Raw genomic sequence first — 23,261 nt, forward strand, 5'->3', positions numbered from 1 at the left:
AAAACTTACTAACATTAATTCTTAGGTTCTCGCGAGGTCAATAAGTTGGGTCACAATTTTGATAAGAATATTTGGCCCATTTTATATGTTTGGTCCATTCACTCTATTTTACTAATCAATACCCTCAATTTGACTAGTTACTCGCCCCAATCAGGCTAGTTATATATGAGAAAGATATTGGGCATACAAGATTGATCAACAATTTGAGTGAAATTTGATTTAAACATCTGAAGTTATTTACTCTTCAATCTGGACTAATTCGATTGTCCAAAAATGGTTAAATGTTCAATTAGTAGATGTGCCTAATAATTTATTAAAAATATTTTTTTCACAGATAAATTTCAATTTCCATTTAAAAATAACATTTTTTTCAAAATGTATATTTTGTTACTCTTAATTTTTCTTTGAAAAATTTTAACTAAATATCATTTTTATTATAAAATATTTCAAAAAAAAATTAAAATACAAATTCTGAATTTTTATTTTCAAAATTTCTAAAATTTTCACAAATTTTAAATTTTTTTTCCCCAAAAATTCCAAAATGACGATTTTTCTCTTCAAAAGCATCATTTTGTTTTCAACTTTTCAATTTTCTATTTTAAAATGATATTTTATTTTTTTTTCAAAATCTTAGTGTTTTTTATAAAAAAAAAAAAAAAAAACTTTTTCTTTTAATTTCAAAATTTTGAACATTTTCAATTATTTTTCAAAATCACAAATTTTTTTAACTTCTTTATTTTTCATTTCAAAATTTTTCTTTCCTGATAAAGTATCTATTTTTTTAATATCATTTTATTTTAAAATTTTCAATTTCCTTCTAACTTCTACATTTTTTTTAAAAGCATTTTTTTGAACTTCTTAATTTTTATCGAACTTGTCAATTTTATTTTATTTTTCAAAATACAAACTCTCATTTTCTTTTTCAAAAATATTTTCATTTTTCAACATTGTGAAAATTTTCACATTTTTTAAAATATTTTTAATTTTCTTTTTCAGGATATTATTTCTTTCTCAAAATCAAATTCTTTTTTTTTCAAATTTATCAACTTTATTTAATATTCTTTTTTTTTTTCCACAAAATAGATTTTTATTAAATCACGATTTTTATTTTTTCAAAATCTCATTTTCTTTTCTTAAACATTGTTAAATTTTTTAAACTTCTCAATATTCTTTTTCATGTGATATTACAAATAATTTATATATTAGTTTTAAATTTAAACAAAACAATAATTTCCACTCATTTGATATAAAAACAAAATATTTTTTTTTTTCATTCAATCAATTGTTAAAAAATAATCTTATATACAAATATGTACAATTAAACCACTGAAATTCTATTAAAAAAATTTATTATATTACAAAAAAACAGAATTCTCCACCATATTCTAAAAAAAATTAATGTTCAAGGCAAAAGTCCTTTTACGACGGACTGTGAACCGTTGCAAAAGCAACTGAAAACCGTCGCCAACTGGTATTTTGGGTGGGAATTTGCAACTGATCATATTTTGTTGCAAAATCAGAATTTGTAATGAATTTAGTCCGTCGCTCAAATTTTAGCGACGGATTTGGTCCGTCGCGAAATTCCACCGTTTGAACTGCGGATTTTTGAGAAAGAGGGGATTGGCGACGGACATTTTCCATTAGTAACAGATTAAATCCGTCATTAAACAAAGCGATTTTTGCGATGGACAAAGTCCATCGCAAATCTGCAATTTTGGCGTAGTGAACAACTTGTTAGGCTGTTAGCTTATTCTATTAATTGGAAAATAATCCACGACAGAGAAATGAACTAGAATCTCCGTGTGTGGAGTGATGATTAAAGGCGTACTCTTGGGGATTTGATGCAAAAATTAAGAATTTTTCATTTTATATTTTTTTCTTTTAAATAATGATGTATGAACTTGTGTTGGATATCGGCCAGTAGATAATTAATACTTTGATTGAATGCATGATGATTAATTAATTTAACTATTTGTGATAATTATTATATTTATGTGTATAATATTATCCCCTCCCCATCGAGTCACACCTTCAACTTGGCAACTGAGTCAAGCGAACTAGGGTTTCCAGAACTGGGGTGTGAGTACATGTCTATCATACATGAGATGCATACTCGCACCTGATGAGATCTTCAGTTGATTTCCCTTCGACGATACGCATTTTGAGATTAATGCGATGAGACGTACCCTTACTCGAGGGGGTGAATAATCGCATGCCATGTGGCTATATTTATTATGTCCATTTATGAGACAACATAAAAGGCACTTCTATAAGATACCCATCAAAGAGCAAATCTATCACGAATATAGAGCGATATCTTCATCAAAGTTATCTTTCATAATCCTTCTAAAATGAGAGATCTTTCTATAAACATTCGGAGAGGCAGCAATAATTAAGAAGGTTCCAAACATCAGGAGATCGGACCTTTGTCCAAGTCAACTTGGCTTGGGATTGAACCTTGGGAGAGAGAATCTCATCAACGAAACCCAAGCCGTTCATTGATTAAATTAAAAGGGATGGCAGAGATGGATGAGAAGGCAAGTCTATCACATGATAGCATATCAGATAAATCCAATATGTTTAATAATATGGAGATAGGAAGAGACAGATGAAGCACCTAGACACGCCTAGAGTTGTACTTCCATCGAGATCAAGAATCTGGGAGGTTAAGATGTGATGGATCCTATCCTTCTATTTTCTTCCAACATTCTAAATTATTCCTTAATGAACATTGAAAATGCCAGATGAGGTTTGATATAGACTTTTCGACACCTCTTTTATGATTCCTAGCCTAGCGGACCATCCCTAAAGATGTTGGGTGATATAGCCCTTGACCCGGCTAACTTAATTTGAGAAATCTTAACATATTTAGGCCTAGTCTTAGGTGGGCCACGAACATCCCTGCGACAGATCCATTAAGAGAGGAAGATCAGAGAAGCCATGGGTATTTGAATTTGACTGGAGTCCTTCCCATATCTAGAACAGTGACGTGAGCACGAAGAATTGAGAAGCGACAAGGAAACCCTTGTAAGAGTTTATCAGCTCAAAAACTTATAAAAGGAGAATTGAAGAAGAGTTTGATGCCCTAGGCCAAACACATCAACTTATCTTTTAATTTATATTTCATTTATGTTTCTTAGTAAAGCCTATCATGGCCTAGTTTTGCGTAGCTACTACATAACTAGTCCAGCTATAGTTTCCTAGGAGTAGAAGTAAATTTATACCAGCATAGGTTGTAGAACCATGATCATCTAAGTTCTGATCTACTTGATTACACCTGCCTCGATTGTCTGTTCCGATAGGCGCATCGGGTATTTATTCTTTCCCTTTTTGTTTATTAATTTGCTTGTCTCATAACTTTTCAATTGTTATGAGCATCATTTCCAAATATTAATAAAATCGGCAATATTTTATCTTCTTTAATTTGTATGTGCATCCTTATTCTCTTGAGAAGTACATTAAACGTAAAGTGTTTGTGAAAGAATAAAGTCCTTTAGTCCCCACACTCACGTCTATTGTCACATGGAAAAATAAACTCATCCAGAAGGATTAGCTGCATATCCTTTCACAAATCCCTTCAACAAAGTGCAATATTGGTGGTTGAAAGGAATCTGGATCCTGGTTTAGTCTCCAATTTTCTTGTGTCAATGCAGGGGACATGACAATTTAATCCTCTATTAAGTTAGTAAACTTTAGCACGCACATGCATCTTACTTACACGCATCTAATCTATTCGTGGTTGTTTTCTTCTTCTTCTTCTTCTAAGGATAACCTAATCCGATTGAATTGAGAGCAATGACAACTTTGGAGCTGACTTTACTTACAAGTAATTGAAATTGAATAGTCCCAACTAATGATCCCCAGCGGAATACTCCATGAACCAAAAATTTACCCTTTGATTATTTAGATGGAATGTATTAAAAAGAAAAAACTTTGTACGACCAGCTTAAATTCCAAAAGCAAAATATAGGGCCCAGTGATTCTATACATAATATCCAACCCGTCCATCATATGCAAACCCTCAGTCCTCTTAGCGGACAAAAATCAGGTCAGTCAAAAACTTAGGTGGGTTACAACATGTAAATCAGGCCTAAAATCTATAAAATCACATGTTCTAATCTAGCTGAGTTTTGGAATGGCCTAACATTTGGAGTCTCCACTCATCTTGATTGGGGGCATCTTCTTAATGGATTCAATGGCATATGCAAAATATTGTGAGTGTCACACACAAATGAAAGGTTTTAATGGTCGGGATCTAAATTCCACTGTTCCTCTGGTGTGATCCACAACAATGTTGGACCAGCCTGATTTTTTGGTCCTAATGAGAACTTTAGGTGGATGGCATGATGGATGGATTGGATTGGATGTAATGAAAACATCATGTCGGGCTCCACACGTTTCTTTTATGTTAAGCTTATGCCACACAGCAATGTCTTGGATTTAATTATTTAGGACGTAGATTGCGTACTGAGACTGCCTACAGGGACGTCGGCACTATGATTCGTGGGTCCCATAATGATGTATGTGTTTTATCCATGCCCTTTGTTCATTTTAGATCATTATTTTATGGCACGAGAGAAATATCCAAATCTCAGGTGGACCGCACCACGAGAAAATTGTCACGCCCCAAACTCGAAAACCGAGCTCACAAAATTCCTGATCGCCGAATTCGGTGCCAACAGCCTCCGTAGTACTCCATTCTCAGCTCCCAGCGCTCATACGCCAGATTTCGATCCTGAGATCCTACAAGGAGGATTTTCAACATGAATTTGTCTCATAAGAAGCATAACCACGAGTATACCTAAATCATAAGAACAACATCATCACCACATATCCACTAATATAATTATTTGAGTACAATGCTTAAAGGAAAATACATATATCAAAAATCAAAGCTCCAGAGGTCCGCTGCATGCTCCAAGCTCTACGCTGCTGAAACCTAACGTCACCTGCATGCATCTATCGTGCATAAACTTATAGAAAGCTTAGTAGGTGGTGAAAGTGTGTGAGCAGAATATGCGTGCTCAAAATGTAATATCAGAGTAAACGGAGATACTGATAAGTCCATAAGCCATACAATATCAAAGTAATCTGAAATACTGATGAGATCATGAATTATACGATATCAGAGTAAGCAAAAATATACTGATAAATCCACAAGTGCCATCAGCTGTACCAATGCTATGCAATGCAAGGCATGAATGATAACGATCATATCAATGCAGAAACATAGCAACCCAAAATGTTAAATGCTGCGGATGCAATGCAATATGCGGTGCGAATGAAATGAATAAGCTGGAGTAAATTCGGGATGATAGTATGTAGTATCGCAGGCTATGGGGTCCATCACAAGGGACTTCTATCCAAACCAGTCTCATACCTAAATTTGGATAGTCAGACTCAATGTGGTAAACTCCTGATCTTAGGTTAGTCATGCGCCCCAACTGAAATCCTGTCCATTATGATGGTATACGTAACAAATAGTTGCGCACCATCAACCCGAGTGAATAGTGAATGAATGAATGAGTATGCAACTCTTGCTCAATAAGTCCACATATCAGCACCGTACATCTTTAGGATCATCACCGGGGTCTAGTACCCTCCAAGCTGGTTATCGTCCCAGCCGGCCGCGTAGCCCAGCGAGTGAAAAAGACCTCACTACCCGCCTGCCAGTACTAATGCCTACCAGGCTCATTGATAGTAAAGCCATTTGGGAGGTGGTCAAACTCAGCCTAGCTTATAACACCCTCACTCAGGTCATAAGGTCACACCCCCTCCCAACTGACCACGACACAGTGGGAGACGCGACCTACTGGTATTCGGCACTCGGGCACTCATGTATCCACTCGGTCTAAACATTGGGGCATCTCCTGGCCTCGAAGGTTTAAGGACTTTCACCTACAGACATCCAAAGTGCCCAGATGCTCGAACTAAATATTTTCGGTATCCCATCTGACCATCCACGACATGCCTGTGGAGGTCATAGCCTTGATGTCACTAGGGCGTACAGTAATCACAATCACATAATGCAAGATGCATGAGTCATGTAGTTCAATCATGCATCAATCCTGCGCATACCGTGTGCTCATGTGAGACAATCTTTGCCTATCATGGAGCTCATAACACCTGTCCAATGACATATGCAATGGTCAACCACATCTCATAATAAACATGCAGATGATGCGTATGGCCATGTACACGATGCTATGCTGTCACGTACTCATAAATCAGTATCAATAACCGGCATCGACAATCGACCTCGACAATGTGGACATTTAACCAACATTGCCCCCAAGGAATGGCCCACATAGAGCCTAACATATAGTGGACCCATGACCTCATACAGGGGCCAAATATACAACACCATGGGCCTCATTCAAGGGCTTAATACACATCACGATGGACCTTTGACATGGGCTTAATATACATCACAATGGACTCCATCGCCTAGCCCTCAAATGCATCACAATGGGCCTCATCACATAGACCTCATATTCATCACATTAGGCCTTAAACATGGGCTGCATACACATCAGATAGGTCCTGATAATCGGCCTTGGCAATCGAACTCGGCTTCGACAATCAAAATCGACCTCAATAATCAGAATTGAGACTCAAAATTGGCCTCAATACTCGGCCTCAACAATCGGAATTGGCCTCGACAATTGGAATTGGCCTTAATACTCGGCTTCGATAATCAGAATAAGTATTGACAATTAGAATCGACCTCAACAATCGGAATCGGAATTGGCCTAAAAAATTGGCCTCGACAATTGGAATCGGCTTCAATAATCGGCCTCGATAATCAGAATCGGAATCAGCCTATACAATCGGCCTCGACAATCAAAATTGGAATCGACCTCGATAATCGGCCTCAACAATAGGGATCGGCCTATACAATCGGCCTCGATACACAGCGGGATCCATATATGAACGGTCGATCAAACCATAATATAAAGATCGACCCTCGGCCATGGTTATATCAAATCCAATGGCATGGAGCCATCCGTTTATGGCAAATGGGGCCCACTAATTTAGGTTAAGCCACTAAGAGAATGATGAGAATGGGCCTAACAAGGCCTAAGGGAAGGTCATAATGTAGACATTCAACAATCATTGCCCATCAATGTGGACATCTAACCAATATTGGTCCCAAGGAGTGGCCCACATAAGGGATTCATACACAACGTATCGGCTACACATATATCACATTAGGCCCCATTATGGGCCTCCCATATATTACGTTGGGTGTTGTACAAGGGCCTCAAATGAATTACAATAGGCTGTGCCCATGGGCCTCAAATATACCACAATGGGCTTCGCCCATGGGCCTCAAATACATCACAATGGGCTTCGCCCATGGGGCTCGAATACATCACAATGGCCTCGCCCATGGGCCTCAAATACATCACAATGGGCTTCACCCATGAGCCTCAAATACATCACAATGGCCTCGCCCATGGGCCTCATATGTCAAGTGGGCCACATCACATGGGCCGCATTATTTGGGCTGTACCAATGTGCTTCATGTATATCAAATAAGCCGCACCGATGGGCCTCTATGTATCAAATCGGGCCCACCCTTACGTATTTTTTTGAGTTCCGACCAATTCATAGGTTAACATAGTGATAGATGAAGTGAAAACCAAATATAAGCTTGAGTGGGAACCACTGTGGTCCTTAGAAATTTGAAAGGTGGATGTCGATGTCCACTATTTAAATGGTGGGGTCCACTTGAACTTTAGATCTGACCCATTCTTTTACTCATGCCATAAAATGATATCTCAAATGGTTGGACGGTGGGACACAACACATGCATCATGGTGGACCCCACCGTCCAAACAATAGACGGTGTAGATAAAGCACATTCATCATTGGGGCCCACGCCACAGGGATGAATCACATACATCTGGAGTGGGTCCCACCGTCAAAATAGTTTGGATGTGCACATACATTATGTGGGACCTGCAGAATGCACTGACGTTTAAGAGAGAGAGCAGCTACATAGCTGTTGTACGAGCAGCATTGCTACCTCTTTAAAGAAAAGAGAGGTGGGTTCCACATAGGGCCCACCATAACAAATATATGAAATGTAATATATTAATATTATATTATATACTAACTTGCAACCTTTGCTGCTTTTTAAAAGAAGCAGAGGTGGGTCCCACGTAGGGCCCACCACAACATTTGTATTAAATATATAATATTATATTACATTATAATATAATATATAATATATCATATCATATATTATATTAATATAATATTATATTTAATAAATATACAACGTCCAGGCCCTGGACGGCCTGGACATACACATACATCATGGGTAGCCCCACACGTGGGGTGGGTCCCACCGTCCAGGGACGGTGGATGCCCCACATGCATCATGGTGTGGCCCATCAAGATGAGTGGATGACGTGGGTGGGTCACACCTCACTGTTAGCACCCACCCCACCGTCAGTCACATCCCACTGCTAGCCACCCCCACTGACAGTTCACACCTCATAGCTAGCCACTTCCACTGTCCGTACACACCTCACTGTAGAAACGAGGTATCTTTCACTCAGTCTGCCACTAGTGCTTGAAATTACGGTGAAGACCGCTTTAGTCGAAGTAAAAATATGTCAATATGTCCTAGAGGGGGGTGAATAGGACTTTTAAAATTTTTATGGCTTATTTAAAATCCTATTACACTAATCCTAACAACATACACATATTAGGATTACTCAACAGTAACTCTACTGGCTTCTAACCTCGGTAGAGGAGTAGAGGATCCAATCACAAACTATTCAAGAAGTAAATAATATTCAACCTAGTTTATGATGGATATGATTGTGTAAGTGTGTGAAGTGTGATAAAAAATATTCAGATATGAAAACATTAGAACAAATCACACAAATAAAAGAATAGCAATCTCAAATATAGTCATTTTTATAGTGGTTCCGACTACTTGTCTACTCCACTCCCAGTAACCGCACTCAACCCTTGAGTGTACCAGATTTCACTAAGGAGGTTTTACAGCGGTTCACCTCAAACCTAAGGTTTTAAATCAGGTTCACCTTTAACCTTTACAACCTACATTGAGGCTGACTATTTATGCTCTCATGGGCAAGGGTCAACATGACGCACTCACTTTTAGGCACACTAGCCAAGGATCTTCCACAAGACCCTGATTGAGGTGTCACACGGTTCACCTCTAACCTAAAGTTTTAGACAGGTTCACCTTCAACTAGATGTTTATACTCTCCACAGAGCAAGGGTCCACACAATGCACCCACCACGTATACTCCCGCCGGAGGCCTCCTACAAGGGCTTGCAAGGGTGAGAAACACCTTAGACCCAATCCTACAGAGGAATGATCAAAGGGTCCTCTGGACTCTAGTTACTTATAAATAAGTGGATGAGTCTCATTCAGCTCGTTGATGAAGATCTCCTCCTTTGTTGATGAAGAGTCTTTTGCTTCCTTGATCCGTAACTCAAAAGATGTACCAATATATGGTGACGGGTTAGGTCAAGGTTATGATGGAATCCCACTCTCTAAATGTTTTCCTATTAGGAAAATAAAGCAATTTCAATCATCTATGCATTCAAGGCATTCCAGTTTAACGATTTGCCATTAAGGTAGTAGTTGGAGGATCCTTGAATGCGAAAGTTCATTCCCCAATCCACGTTATTAAATATCAATGATGAGGGTGGGTTGGAGGATGAACTCCCTTGAGAGAAAGGGCTTTAGGTATATGATCTAAGGTAAAATACTCAAAAGCACTCTCTTCTTTCTCTACCAGCAACAATAGACAAGCTCTCTTTATATAGGCAAAAGCTTCCAACGGATATAAAATGGTCACATTTATGACAGAGTTCGATATCATCGAGCGGGGTTAATATTATCGAGCGTATACTCTCAATTACATCGACTGGCCGCTCGATGACACAAACTCAAATGTCATACGCTTTTGAAACCTTTTGCAAGCTGGTCGATATCATCGAAACACGTATCGATGTCATCGGATTTCAAACTTCGATATCATCGATGAGAGGATAGATTCATCAACACTTGAAAATAAGAGAGGCTTATCATGAAATATTTCAGGTTTACAAGAATGATCGAGGGACCTTCAAGATCATCGGAATTTAAATGTCGATGATATCGATAGAGTGTCGAGGCATTGATAAATCCAAAGGATTTTTGTTTAAGCTTGCTGGACAGTTTCTGTCCCTATTTGATGCCATCGAAACCGTACCGATATCATCGATATTTGAATATCGATTCTATCGAGTGCCTCTTGATCACAAATAATTAATCCTGAAATAATTGCTGGAGAACTTAAGCGCCCATGACCGATAACATCGACAGTCTTCCGATATCATCGAGATTTAAACTTCGATGGTATCGAGAAGGACATCGATATATCGATGCACATGTGATTTTCTTAAGTAAAAATAAGGGCACCAGAGATCTGTCTGTCGATATTATTGAGTCACCTTCGATGGACTCGAGATTCAAATATCGATGATATCTATAAGTATATCGATACATCGATAAATCAGTCCAAATGAGTATGTGGTTGCTAGACATATTTTGTCCTCATTTCAATGATATAATTTAAGCATCAAGGACATCGACAGCACAGGTCGATTTTATCGAGCAGTGTATCGATAAAATCGGCAAAGCAAGAAAACTGAGAGAATTTTCTGATTTTGAAAAAGTTTTCTTAACTTAAAAACCCTATGATATTCTAGTTTGTATTAAGGGTTTTATATACCTGGTGTTTTGGGACATGGGATGTGAGGCTTTGATTTACCTGAGGCGAGCTTGCACACATCCCGGTTAAAGCAGACACTTAAATTGATCTTCCTATGAGGCTCTGCAGTCTTTCCAACTTAACACTCACGCTAATTGACAAATGAGGGCACTTTCAGAGCTATGGATCTGGGTGTGGATAAATACATCAAGGAGGGCCCCACCCACACGCATGGGTGGGCCACGTCCTAGATGAATGGTTAGGATGTCATATAAACTTCATGGTGTGTCCCACATGGATGGGGTCCACCGGTAGATGGCGTGGGTGTAAACATCATGGTGAGCCACATACCTCATTATCATCATTACCATACAAAGAAGGGAAAGAGAGAAAGAAAGAGAGAGGAGAAATTGGATGATGATGGAGGGACCCCGCCACTATGGGCCCTCCATGGTTGCAATATATAGATCAAGATGGGTCCCACCATATGTGGGCCCTCAAATCATAAAAATTAAATCATAAAACACCCACCGTTAGATCTCCACTTCCTTCTTCCGCCAATGCAATCTAAAGCTCCAAGGGGTGCGATTCAACAATCGAGATAGACTTTGGATGGTAGAGATGAGATGTCACGCCCCAAACCCAGAGATCAGACTCACAAGAACCCCGATCGCCGAATCTGGTGCCGACAGCCTCCGTAGGACCCCATTCTTGGTTCCTAGCGCATATACGCCAGATTTCGATCCTGGGATCCTATAAGGAGGATTTTTCAGTGTACATTTATCACGTAATAAGCATAACCACAAGTATACCCAAATCATAAAGGCAACATCATCATCACATATTCACTGATATAAAAAGTTGAATACACTGCTGAAAGGGAAATACATGTGTCAAAAATCAAAGCTCTATAAGTCCACTGCACGCTCCAAGCTCAATGCTGTTGCAACCTAACGCCACCTGCACGCATCTATCGTGCATAAGTTTATAGAAAACTTAGGGGGTGGTGAAAGTGTGTGCACAAGGTAAGTGCCAAGTAAGCAATATCAGAGTAATCAGAGTAAGCAAAAATACTAACAGGCCCATAAATCATACAATATTAGAATAATGCGAAAACATGTTGATAGGCCCATAAATACCATCAGCTTTATCCATGCTATGCGATGCAAAAATATAATAACTAATATCATATACTGGGGAAGTAATGTAGATCAAATATACAATGCGAAGACAGTAAGCAAAATATTATGTGCTAAGGATGCAATGCAATATGCGATAAGAATGAAATGACCAAGCTGGAGTGTAAAGTCGGGATGATAGTACGTAGTATTGCAAGCTATTAAGTCCATCATAAGGGACTTCTATCCAAACCAGTCCCATACCTAAATTTGGAGAGTCAGACTCAATGTGGTAAACTCCTAATCTCAGGTTAGTCGCGCGCCCAACCGAAATCCTGGCCATGCGAAGGTACACAACAATTAGTTGCGTACCACCAGCCCGAGTGGATAGTGAATAAAATGAATGCATAAGTATGCAACTCCTACTCAATAAGTTCACATATCAGTACAGTTCCTCTCTAGAAAATCACTAGGGTCTATTACACTCCAAACCAGATTGCCGCCCCATTGCGCGCAACAAGGTGAGTGGAAGAGACCTCACTATCCGCCTGCCAATATCAGGCCCGGCTCGTCAATAGCGAACCCATTCTACGAGCTAGTCAGACTCAGCCTAGCATTGCCCCCTCTTCTCAGGCAGGTAAGGCCGTACCCCCTTCCAACTAACCACGACATAGTGGGAGACGCAGCCTAACAGTATACGGCCCTTAAGCACTCATGCATCCACTCGATTTAGACGTTGGAGCAACCTCTGGAACTAAGAGGGTTTAAGGACTTTCGCCTAGGGATATCTATAACACCTCATGTAAAATAGATTTTCGGTGTCCCATCTGGCCATCCACGAAATACCTGTGGAGGCTACGACCTTGATGTCGCTAGTGCGTACAGTAATCACAACACACAATGCAAGATGCATGAGTCATACAATCTAGTCATGCATCAATCCTGCGCATACCGTATACTCATGTGAGACAATCTTCGTCTATCAAGGAGTCTCCTAACAACATGCCCAATAACATATGTAATGGTCAATCACATCTCATAACAAACATGCAGATGATGGGTATGTATTGTGATGCTATGTTGTCACATACTCATAATCGGTATCAATAACTGACACTGACAATCAGCATCGACAATCAGCCTCGACAATGTGGACATTTACCCAACATTGCCCCCAAGGAGTGGCCCACATAGGGTCAAACATATAATGGACCCATGGCCTCACAAAGGGCCCGATATACAACACCATGGGCCTCACTCAAGAGCTTAATACACATCACGATGGACCTTTCACATGGGCCTAACATACATCACAATGGGCTCCATCACCTAGCCCTCAAATGCATCACAATGGGCCTCATCACAAAGGCCTCATGTACATCACATTAGGCCTTAAACACGGGCTAAATACGCATCACAATGGGCCTCAAATACAGGCCGTATATACATCACACAGGTTGAATACACATCACAATGGGCCTCAACTACGGGTCGCATATCATCACATAGTTCTCGACAATCGGCCTCGGCAATCGAAATCGGCCTCAACAATCGAAATTAACACTCGAAATCGACCTCGATACTCGGCCTTAACAATCAGAATTGGTCTCGATAATCGGAATCGGCCTCGATACTCGACCTTGACAATCAGAATCAGCCTATACAATTAGCCTCGATAAATCAGAATCGGCCTCGATACTCGGCCTCGACAATCGAAATCGGCCTATACAATCGGCCTCGATACTCGGCCTCGACAATTGAAATTGGCCTATACAATCGGCTTTGACAAATCAGAATCGGCCCCGATACTCGACCTCGACAATCGAAATCGGCGTATACAATCGGCCTTGACAAATCAGAATCAGCCTATACAATCGGCCTCGACAAATCAAAATTGGCCTTGATACTTAGCCTCGATAATCGGAATCAGCCTATACAATCGGCTTATAAATAAGGCGGGGTTAATAGATGAACAGCCGATCAACCATAATATAAAGATCGGCCCTCGGCCGTAGTTATATCAAATCCGATAACATGGAGCCATCCATCTATAGTGAATGGGGCCCACTAATTAGGGTTAACCCACTAAGAGAATGATGAGAATGGGCCTAACAAGGCCTAAGGGAAAGTCACAATGTGGACATCCAACCATCATTGCCCATCAATGTGGACATCTAACCAACATTGCTCCCAAGGAGTGGCCCACATAGAGCCATATAAATAGTGGCCCATGGCCTCACACAAGGGCCTAATATACATCGCCATGGGCCTCACTCAAGGGCCTCACTCATGGTCCTCATGTACATCACAATGGGCCGTAATACATGGGCCCCGTATGTGTCAAATGGGCTGAAAAATACATCTCATTAGGCCTTACTAAATGGGCCGGAAATACATCACAATGGGCCTCATCATATGGGCCAGAAATATATCACAATGGGCCTTACCAAATGGGCTGAAAATACATCACAATGGGCCTCGTATACATCAAGTGGGCCGCATCAACGGGTCGCACCAATGGGCCTTAAAAACATCAAGTGGGCCGCATCAACAAGTCGCACTAATGGGCCTCAAAAACATCAAGTGAGCAGCATCAACGGGTTGCACCAATATGTTTCATGTATATCAAATAGGTTACACAAATGGGCCTCATATGTATCAAATTGGGCCCACCCTTATGTATTTTTGAGATCTGACTTATTCATAAGTTAACATAGAGATAAATGAAGTGAAAACAAATATCAGCTTAATTATAAACCACTGTAGCCCTTAGAAGTTTGAACGGTGGATGTTGTTTTGACAAGGAAACAAATGCGTTTCAATTTGGGGGATTTATTCAATGATAACAAAGAATTCGATAAGAGAATATTGATCACATTTATTCTGAGTTCATTTACATCCTCGAATTCTCTTGATTCTGAAAACATAATACAATCAACGCAACATAATGAATGAAAGATAAGACAATCCGATGGCGATTTCGGCAACATTTCGACACTTTTTTATCACATCTCCAGGGGAGATGGATTGTGCAGTTTAAAGCCCTTGATCTGACCGTTGAGATCAGTTCCGATCATCCTTCCGTTCATTTTTCCTTGATCTAACCGTTGAGCTCAGTTCTGATCATCCTTCCAGTCATTCCTCTTTGAATCCTCCTTGAAATGTGGAGCGGTCCCTTGAAATGTGGCGCAGAGACAACTAAGGGACCGAGATCAATGAATTTGCATGGCTAAGATCTGAGAAAATCCGGCCACTCACGTTAAATGGGCCTGAAAATCATTCAAAATGCAAGATCACAGGATTCCCACCATCCATTCAGCTCAAAACTTTATAGATGGCCTTACGACCACAAATTAGCTGTACACGTCAAAATTCAGCCTTTGGATCAGTGTATAAATGACCCGATGGGCAAGATCAGACAATAACCATTGAGAAAGCATCTTGGACATCCTTAGGAGATCAGGACCCAAACTGAACTGGTAGAAAGAACATAAAAAATGGTGAATATCCGCCAAATTTCAAGGCATTTAAACGATGTATGCTAACATAACTAACGCCGGAAGGTGATTGAGGAATTGATGACAAATCTATAAATAAGGCTAGAACCATGCATGCTACTATTCAACAAGTTGATTTAATGGTGAATGTCAATTTTCACTTATTTAGATTGTGTGGCCCACCTGATTTACGAAACTTCCTCATCTTCTACCCCATGTCATAACATAGTGGGAAAAAGACGGTGAACGAAGTAGATTGCTTACCAAACATCACAGTGGACCCCACTCAATATCACAGCAAGTCACGTAACTTTTACGTGATTTCAATATCATAGCAAGTTACGTAAGTCTAACCATTGAAGTATTCAGCTTATCACATGTGTTGTGACCCACTCGAAGTTCGGATCTGCCCCATCTTTTGGACAATGGCCTAACATGATCTTCTTATGCTAATGAAGGGATCAAATCTTTCGAAATACAATCACAAGTGGCTGCAGTAAACAAATATCACCCAACAGAGATACGTGAACAGTCTTCTTCAAAGGGTTGCGCGGGTCCGTTCAATGGGATTCTCACCAAGATAAGCTTCACAAAAGATGGCGCAATAGGAATTCTCCCAAACTGATTGCGTGGGCTGGCGCAAAAGCCTTTCTTTAAGTCCCCTTAAAAAGTGGCGCAACCCCTTTTTCCACTTCCATTGCGCGGAACTGCACAAGTAACTTCCATTGCGTGGAACTGTGCAAGCAACCTCCGTTGCGCGGGCTGGCACAAAGACTTTCTTCTCTCCCTCTCTCACCTTGCTTCTCTCTCCCTTTCTGGCCCACCAACTGATCAAAACTCTTACAATGAGGCATGGGGAGGGGTATTTATAGGCCCCACTCTCTTACATAGTGGTGATCACCACCACTTTTCTATTCACATAATGTCCATCTTCCTCTCTTACACAACGGTGTCCACCAAGCTCTCCTTTAGATGGTGGTGTACAACCACTTCTTACACAACGGTGTCCACCAAGCTCTCCTTTAGATGGTGGTGTACAACCACTTCTTTCTTAAAATGACATCTGTGCACCCTTTTTTTACCAAAACACCCTCTTTACTGCCTTTTACTGAAATACCTAAACTACCCCTGGACATTGACTTTTACCAAAATACCTAAACTACCCCCGGATACCGATTTTTACCAAAATACCCCCGGAGCTGATTTTTACCAAAATACCCCTGGAGCTAATTTTTACCAAAATAAGGAGTGAATGACCCTAGTAAAGATCTACACCATGGAATTCTTTAACCAATGTAATGGAATATTTTTTGTACCTCAACAGATGCCCCCTCGATCCTTCTTTGATTGATTCTTAAAATCAAATGGAGGATCGATCTTCCTCCGCCCGAAGATTTAAATGACCTACAACTAAAAGATGACTAGATGATCATGCTTGCATGGAAGACTTAAATGATCGCGTTCGCACGGAAGACTTGAATGATCGCGTTTGAACGGAAGACTTGAATGATTGCGTTTGAACGGAAGACTTGAATGATGGCGTTTGAACGAAAGACTTAAATGATCACATTCGATCAGAAGACTTGAATGATCGCGTTTGAACGGAAGACTTGAATGATGGCGTTCGAACGAAAGATTTGAATGATCATGTTCGAACGGAAGACTTGAATGCCCCCAGCCAGTAGTGTCGAGCGAATATTTCACTACAGAGGATAAAATTCTCTTTTCATCGAAACACATCGCTCAACATCTATGATGACTTCGTCCCTCAGTAATTTGATCAGAGAACTATCTTTCAATACCGTTGCTACTGCAACGGTCTCTTTGATCAACTCCAGCAACTCTTTCCTTCAATTCGGTGTCTAGAGAGTTGTTCTTTAATGCGGCTCTTATCGCAACAACTTTTTTGATTATTTTCTTTATTCATGATCTGCATAATCCAAGCTTTCGAATGATAGTCTTTTCTGTCAAATTAATCAGAATTAGTTTCTCAAGACATTATAATTTTTTCCAATTTAGTTTTATGCAGTATTGATAATTGTTTAAATATATTGAAAGCTTCTTCTCTCTTTAGGTTGATTGTGATATTCGCTCTGTCATCTTGCTTCGCATTGTATTCTTTACTCATTATACTACACTTTTAGAGATTTTATCTTCAGCTCCAAAGGTTCAACTGCTGAGTCTTTTTGTTGAGTTGTTTCTAGCTTCTACTCCTTAATATTCCTTGGATCTTTGCTGATTTTGAAAAATAGACAAGACTTCTTTTAATTTCCATTTAATAACTTTTCAAAGGTCATAGAAGTTATTGATGATGATTCCGTTTGTTCTTTGTCTCCATCAGATCTGGTACTTAGAGTCTTGCGATATTATTATTCATAATACTCAGCATATGAATTCTTTCACCACGTATAAGAAATTATCAGAAAGAGCAAGGCATATATTACTTTGAAGACATAGATCCTACCCCCTTTCCCGGTCAATGTCGCATAAAGATTTCTTTAGAAGATAATATTTCTGAAATAAAACCTACTGATACTCCTAAAGGATGGATAATCTTTACTACTCCTTTTAAAGAATTTCGATCCTTGTCAGAAGCATACGTATATTGCAATTGAAGGCTAATAGTTGATCTTGAAGACTTGAACTTTTGAGTAGATAATTGCTAATATTTTTGAAGGCCTTTGCTGATGCTGTAATTTGAACTTGATTCAGAGAAACGCATTTTTTTCATGTTGTTTACTCAACATTTAAAATTTTCATCAGGCAATTGCATATTTGAGCATATCTAAATTGAAATATGTATCTACGGCATTTTGAATGCCAAACTTAGTTTATGCTTTTTAAGCAGTGGTGCTAGTGTACTTTTGACTGACCATACTTTGACTAGACAGGACTTAACCTGAACTGAACTGGATTCGACTAGACTTAATTGAACTGGACAACCAGATTTGACTAAACTGGACTTGACACTGGGCTCAAAGAGCAAGATAGTTTACCGTCGATTTCGAGCTGGTCTCAAAGTGCAATTCTAGTTTACCACCGATTTTGGGTTGGTCTCAAGAGCAATTCTAGTTTACCACCGATTTTGGGCTGGGCTCAAGGAGCAATTCTAATTTACCGCCGATTTCGGGATAGGCTCAAGGAGCAATTCTAGTTTACCACCGATTTCAGGCTAGCCAATTTTGATCTTTTAAAATCGTTGAAGCTTTGTAGGTCTTGTGCGTAGTTGGCCATATAGGCTTGGCTAAGCTGCCTTAAATGATCATTTGCCATCGCTGTCGTATGATTTGTGTGGTTAGTCATATAGGCTTATTCCACTGCTTATTTCACTGCCCTGAATGGTAAATCAATAATTGATACATCGTCACTGCTGACATGTTCTGACAATGCTTATGGTTAGGATAGTGTATCAGCTTAGCGATGATAAAAATTTCAATAAGGGGAGATAAGATAATTTTGTATCAGCAATTAATAACAACAGCGATAGTTACTAATTTTGGCGGTAATCATCGATGCTTTTCATTTGGCGATCGTCATTGGTGCTTCGCATTTGGCGATTGTCATTGGTGCTTCGCATTTGTTGATGACTTGATATGCTTGAAAGCCTACATTTTATTCATATAGAAAAGAAATACATTCTATGGTGAGAAATACATTTCACAGTTTTTTACTCACCTGTCTGGCCCCCTTCTGATTTTAGAAGTATCATACCGATATCTTTCGAAATCAAAATAGCGGTCATCTCCTGAACTGGCAGGTATTGCAATGCATATCTCCAACGAATATACTTTTTATCATGGCTTTACATCTTTTACCTCACTTGCTTCTTTTCATTTGAGTATTTAGGCTATGACAGCTCGATCTTGTCAATTACTGATGGTTCACCACACGAAGCATGTTATTGTCTTTTAACGTGGATGCCCCCAGAATTTTCTTTATCGAGTTTCTGTCATTTTTCTCCATTTTTCTCTTTTTGTCATGCTCTTTTCATTGTAATTTCTCCCTTATCGATCATCTTTTGTAGCTTTTTCCTGAGGGAATTACAATTTTCCGTATGAAGCCCAAATTTACGGTGATAATGGCAATGATCCATTCCTCTTGTATTTTCGATTTCTTCGAGGTGTCTTAGCCAAGGTAATTCAATACTCATCATAGCCAACAAGTGATTCAGCATAGGAAGTATATCTTTTCTTACAAACGAATACTTCATATAATCTTTATTTTGCCTGGACCTTTTATATGTCATTATAACCACACGACTATTTCTATCTTCTTCATCGCTATCTTTTTCTACATCCTGATAATCTTCTTTAGTTTCTTCTTTCTGAGTTATGTGGGCTGATTTTGACTGAAAAGCAGACACTCTTCCCATCATCTTTTCAAGAGCATAAGCCTTTGTAGCAAAATCATGAAAGGTTTTCCAATCTTTACTAATCAGGTGACATGCCAGTTCTGGTCTCATGCCTTCTAAACATAGTTCTACTTGTTCTGATTCCCGAAGAGGATGTTGACATGATACTGCCAAGTCCTTCCATCGACTGATGAATTCTTCAACTAATTCATTTTCTTCTTGGCGAATAGAGGCCAGTTCAGTCAAACCAACTTCTTGGTCCAAAGAGAAAAAGTTTGACATAAAAGCATCCCGCATCTATTCTCAGGTATGAATATATCCTGGGATTAAACCTGAATGCCATCTGAAAGCTCTTCCTGTTAGAGAAGATCCGAATAATCAAAGACAATACTGAGGAACTCTAGAGAAATTTCTCATTTTTGCTGTGAAATGCATCATATGCTCTTCTGGTGATCTATTCCCATTGAATTTCTGAAAGTTTGGGTGTCTGAACTTAGCGGGAAATGGCATCTCTTCTATTTCATGAGGATATGGTGTCTGATATCGAAAATTTTGATCCTGACCTTGCTTCTATTCTAAATGAATGACTTCAATGACCATCTGTCGGATTTCTTCCTGCGTTATATTTTGAGTAATATTAGGTGTCAGTTCTAGAAATCTAACAGATTGCGATTGTGGCCTTTCTTCTTGCGGTTCAATGTTGTTCACAACAGTCGCTGTTGGAATATGAGGGACTTCTTCAGTCACATGTTCATCTAGTGAAAACTGATCAAGCTGATTAATATCTATCGACGAGCTTTTTGTGTCTTTATACTTCGATTGTCTTGATATAGAAGGAGGAAGCGAGTGTCACGCTACTGACGCTGTTGAAGAAGATAAATTATTATTTGATTTGAAACCAGCATACTGTTGTTTCGAAGGACTAGCTCACTTACATTATGGCATTCTTAATGCATGAGTTTGCTTGAAATCTTTTGCGGGAGGTGCTGTGAGTGAACATTTTCTGGTTACGATCGCCTTCCCTTTATTTTTCTGAACTTGCAATGATTCTCTGAAAGATGTCTTTACGGTTATAGTTGACTGTATCGAAAGACTTTTTGGAGTAATGGGCCTTTCTGTTTTATTCAAATGAGATGATTGTATAACCGAAGCAGGACTGTGTCTCATGACACTTCGCATTATCGACCCAGTACTTAGCGAGATGATGCTTCTTGCGGAAGCAGGTCAAACTTTTCGTCTTTTGGAGGTTACTATCCTCCATCCTCCCCCATCTTGTTGAGCTATTGGTGAAACAGAGATCATTACATCCATTACATGAAATTTCTTACTCTTGATCACAGCAGACTTTGCTTTCTCTGACGCTTTCTACTTACCTAGAGATAAAGATACGAAATTGCAATTAACATCTAAGTGATAAAACATTCTATCTCAGAGATGAAGGGGAGGATCTTCCCACTGAGAGTCGTCATTTTGGTGTCTATACAGATGCTAAAAAGTGATAAGTGTTCTCTGAATATTTTCTAAGTTACCACTGAATAATAATTCCTCAGCAGAGTCGCCATTTTGTTTCGACAAGGAAACAAATGCGTTTCGATTTAGGGGATTTATTCAATGATAACAAAGAATTCGATAAGAGAACATTGATCACATTTATTCTGAGTTCATTTACATCCTCGGATTCCCTTGATTTTGAAAGCAGAATGCAATCAAGGCAACATAATGAATGAAAGATAAGACAGTCTGATGGCGATTTCGGCAATATTTTGACACTTTTTGATCACATCTACAGGGAAGATGGATTGTGCGGGCTTGAAGCCCTTAGTCTGACCGTTGAGATCAGTTCTGATCATCCTTCTGTTCATTTTTCCTTGATCTAACCGTTGAGCACTACATGAAAAGCCACTTTAACTGACGAAAATTTTCATCACTAAAAGCCTTTTTTTTATAGGCAAAAAGTTTTACCGACGAAAATTTTCGTCGGTAAATTCGTCGCTAAAAGACCGAGGGGAAAAACTTTTACCAACGAAAAAAAATTTCATCAACAAAGGTAAGACTTTTGCCAATGAATTTTTTCGTTGGTAAAAACTTTTACCAACACTTTTTTTCGTAGGTAAAAATATTGACAAAACTTTTTACCTGCAAATATTTTCATAGGTAAAAAACTTATACCTACGAATATTTTCGTAGATAAAAATATTTATAAAACTTTTGTAAAAACTATTATAAAACTTTCACTTATGAATATTTTCGTAAGTAAACATATTTACAAAACTTTAGGTAAAAATTATTAAAATTCGTAGGTAAAAACTATTATAAAACTTTCACTTACGAATATTTTCGTAGGTAAACATATTTACAAAACATTAGGTAAAAATTATTACAAAACTTTAAACTACAAATATTTTCATAGCTAAAAATATTTACAAAACTTTTATCTATGAATTTTTTGGTAGGTAAAAATATTTACATAACATTTACCTACGAATATTTTCGTAGCAAAAACTATTTACAATGAATATTGTCGTAGCTAAAAAAATTTACAAAACATATACCTACGAATATTTTCGTAGCTAAAAATATTTATAAAACTTTTACCTACGAAAAGTCTCTTTTTTTTTCACAATTTTCCAACACAAAATTCCTGATATACACTTATTACAATATATTTCATCATGATATAAACCTGTTATATAATATATTTCATCATATTCACATTCACATTCATCTAAACCCAAACTACGTAAATCCATCCAAACATAAACTACATCCATCCAAACCTATTACCTAACCTTAACCTTAACCTAAACGTATATCCGGTGATCGTGACCGCATATACATGCAGCCTATACTAGATTCTTGAACACAATTTTCTTTGTTGTCAAAGAAATCTACAAGTGCCACAAAAATCTAGAAAATGGCCTGACGTCCATAATGGAATCACCGAATCAGCCTAACACGAGAGCAAACTTTTTTTTAAAGGTGCCAGAGCAATTCAAAATTTTATACTTAGCTTTAGGATTTGGGTGCATACCATAACAACAACAAATCTGTCAGTCGTAGGTTCCGATCCGATGTGCCCTCCTGTTCAAAACAATGGAAATGGTAAGCACATGCATATAAATGCACATATATCGCAAAATGGACGTAAACAGTTTAATCTACCTGGATAACTGTAGTTTAGCAAATGTTTAATGAATGTTGTTTTCCCAGTGGAGTACTGGCCCAAGAGCATAACCATTGTCCTAGCATCGAAATCATTACTTGTCTGCAAAAAGGAACCAGCCCCAAAAGCAATTGATTATAGTTGACAGAAACTTTTGCATGTACTATCTAGCAAGAACAACATCTGCAACTTCTCCCACACAATTTTGAGTTCAATTTCTAAAGAAAGTAGATGATTAACTACATTAAAACATAAATTGATCAAATTGATTCAAGGTCCACATGTTTGCTATTGCTCACCAATAAAGGAGAAACAAAATCATTAAATCGATAGGTAACTTCAATGTATAGCTTCTTCAAGCCATCAATTATTGATTTGACAAAGCCA

At 38.7% G+C, this 23,261-nt stretch overlaps 1 long non-coding RNA gene across 1 annotated transcript; it reads right to left on the minus strand.

The window, feature by feature from the left end:
* Positions 1-22,621: 22,621 nt before the first annotated feature.
* Positions 22,622-23,215, minus strand: LOC131220536 (uncharacterized). Its single transcript, XR_009158671.1, has 3 exons — positions 23,174-23,215; positions 22,874-22,976; positions 22,622-22,792 (listed from the first exon to the last, which is right to left on the minus strand). It is a non-coding gene; the product is annotated as an uncharacterized LOC131220536 (long non-coding RNA).
* Between the last annotated feature and the right edge of the window lie 46 nt (positions 23,216-23,261).

The sequence above is a fragment of the Magnolia sinica genome, chromosome 12, assembly GCF_029962835.1.
Source record: "Magnolia sinica isolate HGM2019 chromosome 12, MsV1, whole genome shotgun sequence".
NCBI lineage: Eukaryota > Viridiplantae > Streptophyta > Magnoliopsida > Magnoliales > Magnoliaceae > Magnolia > Magnolia sinica.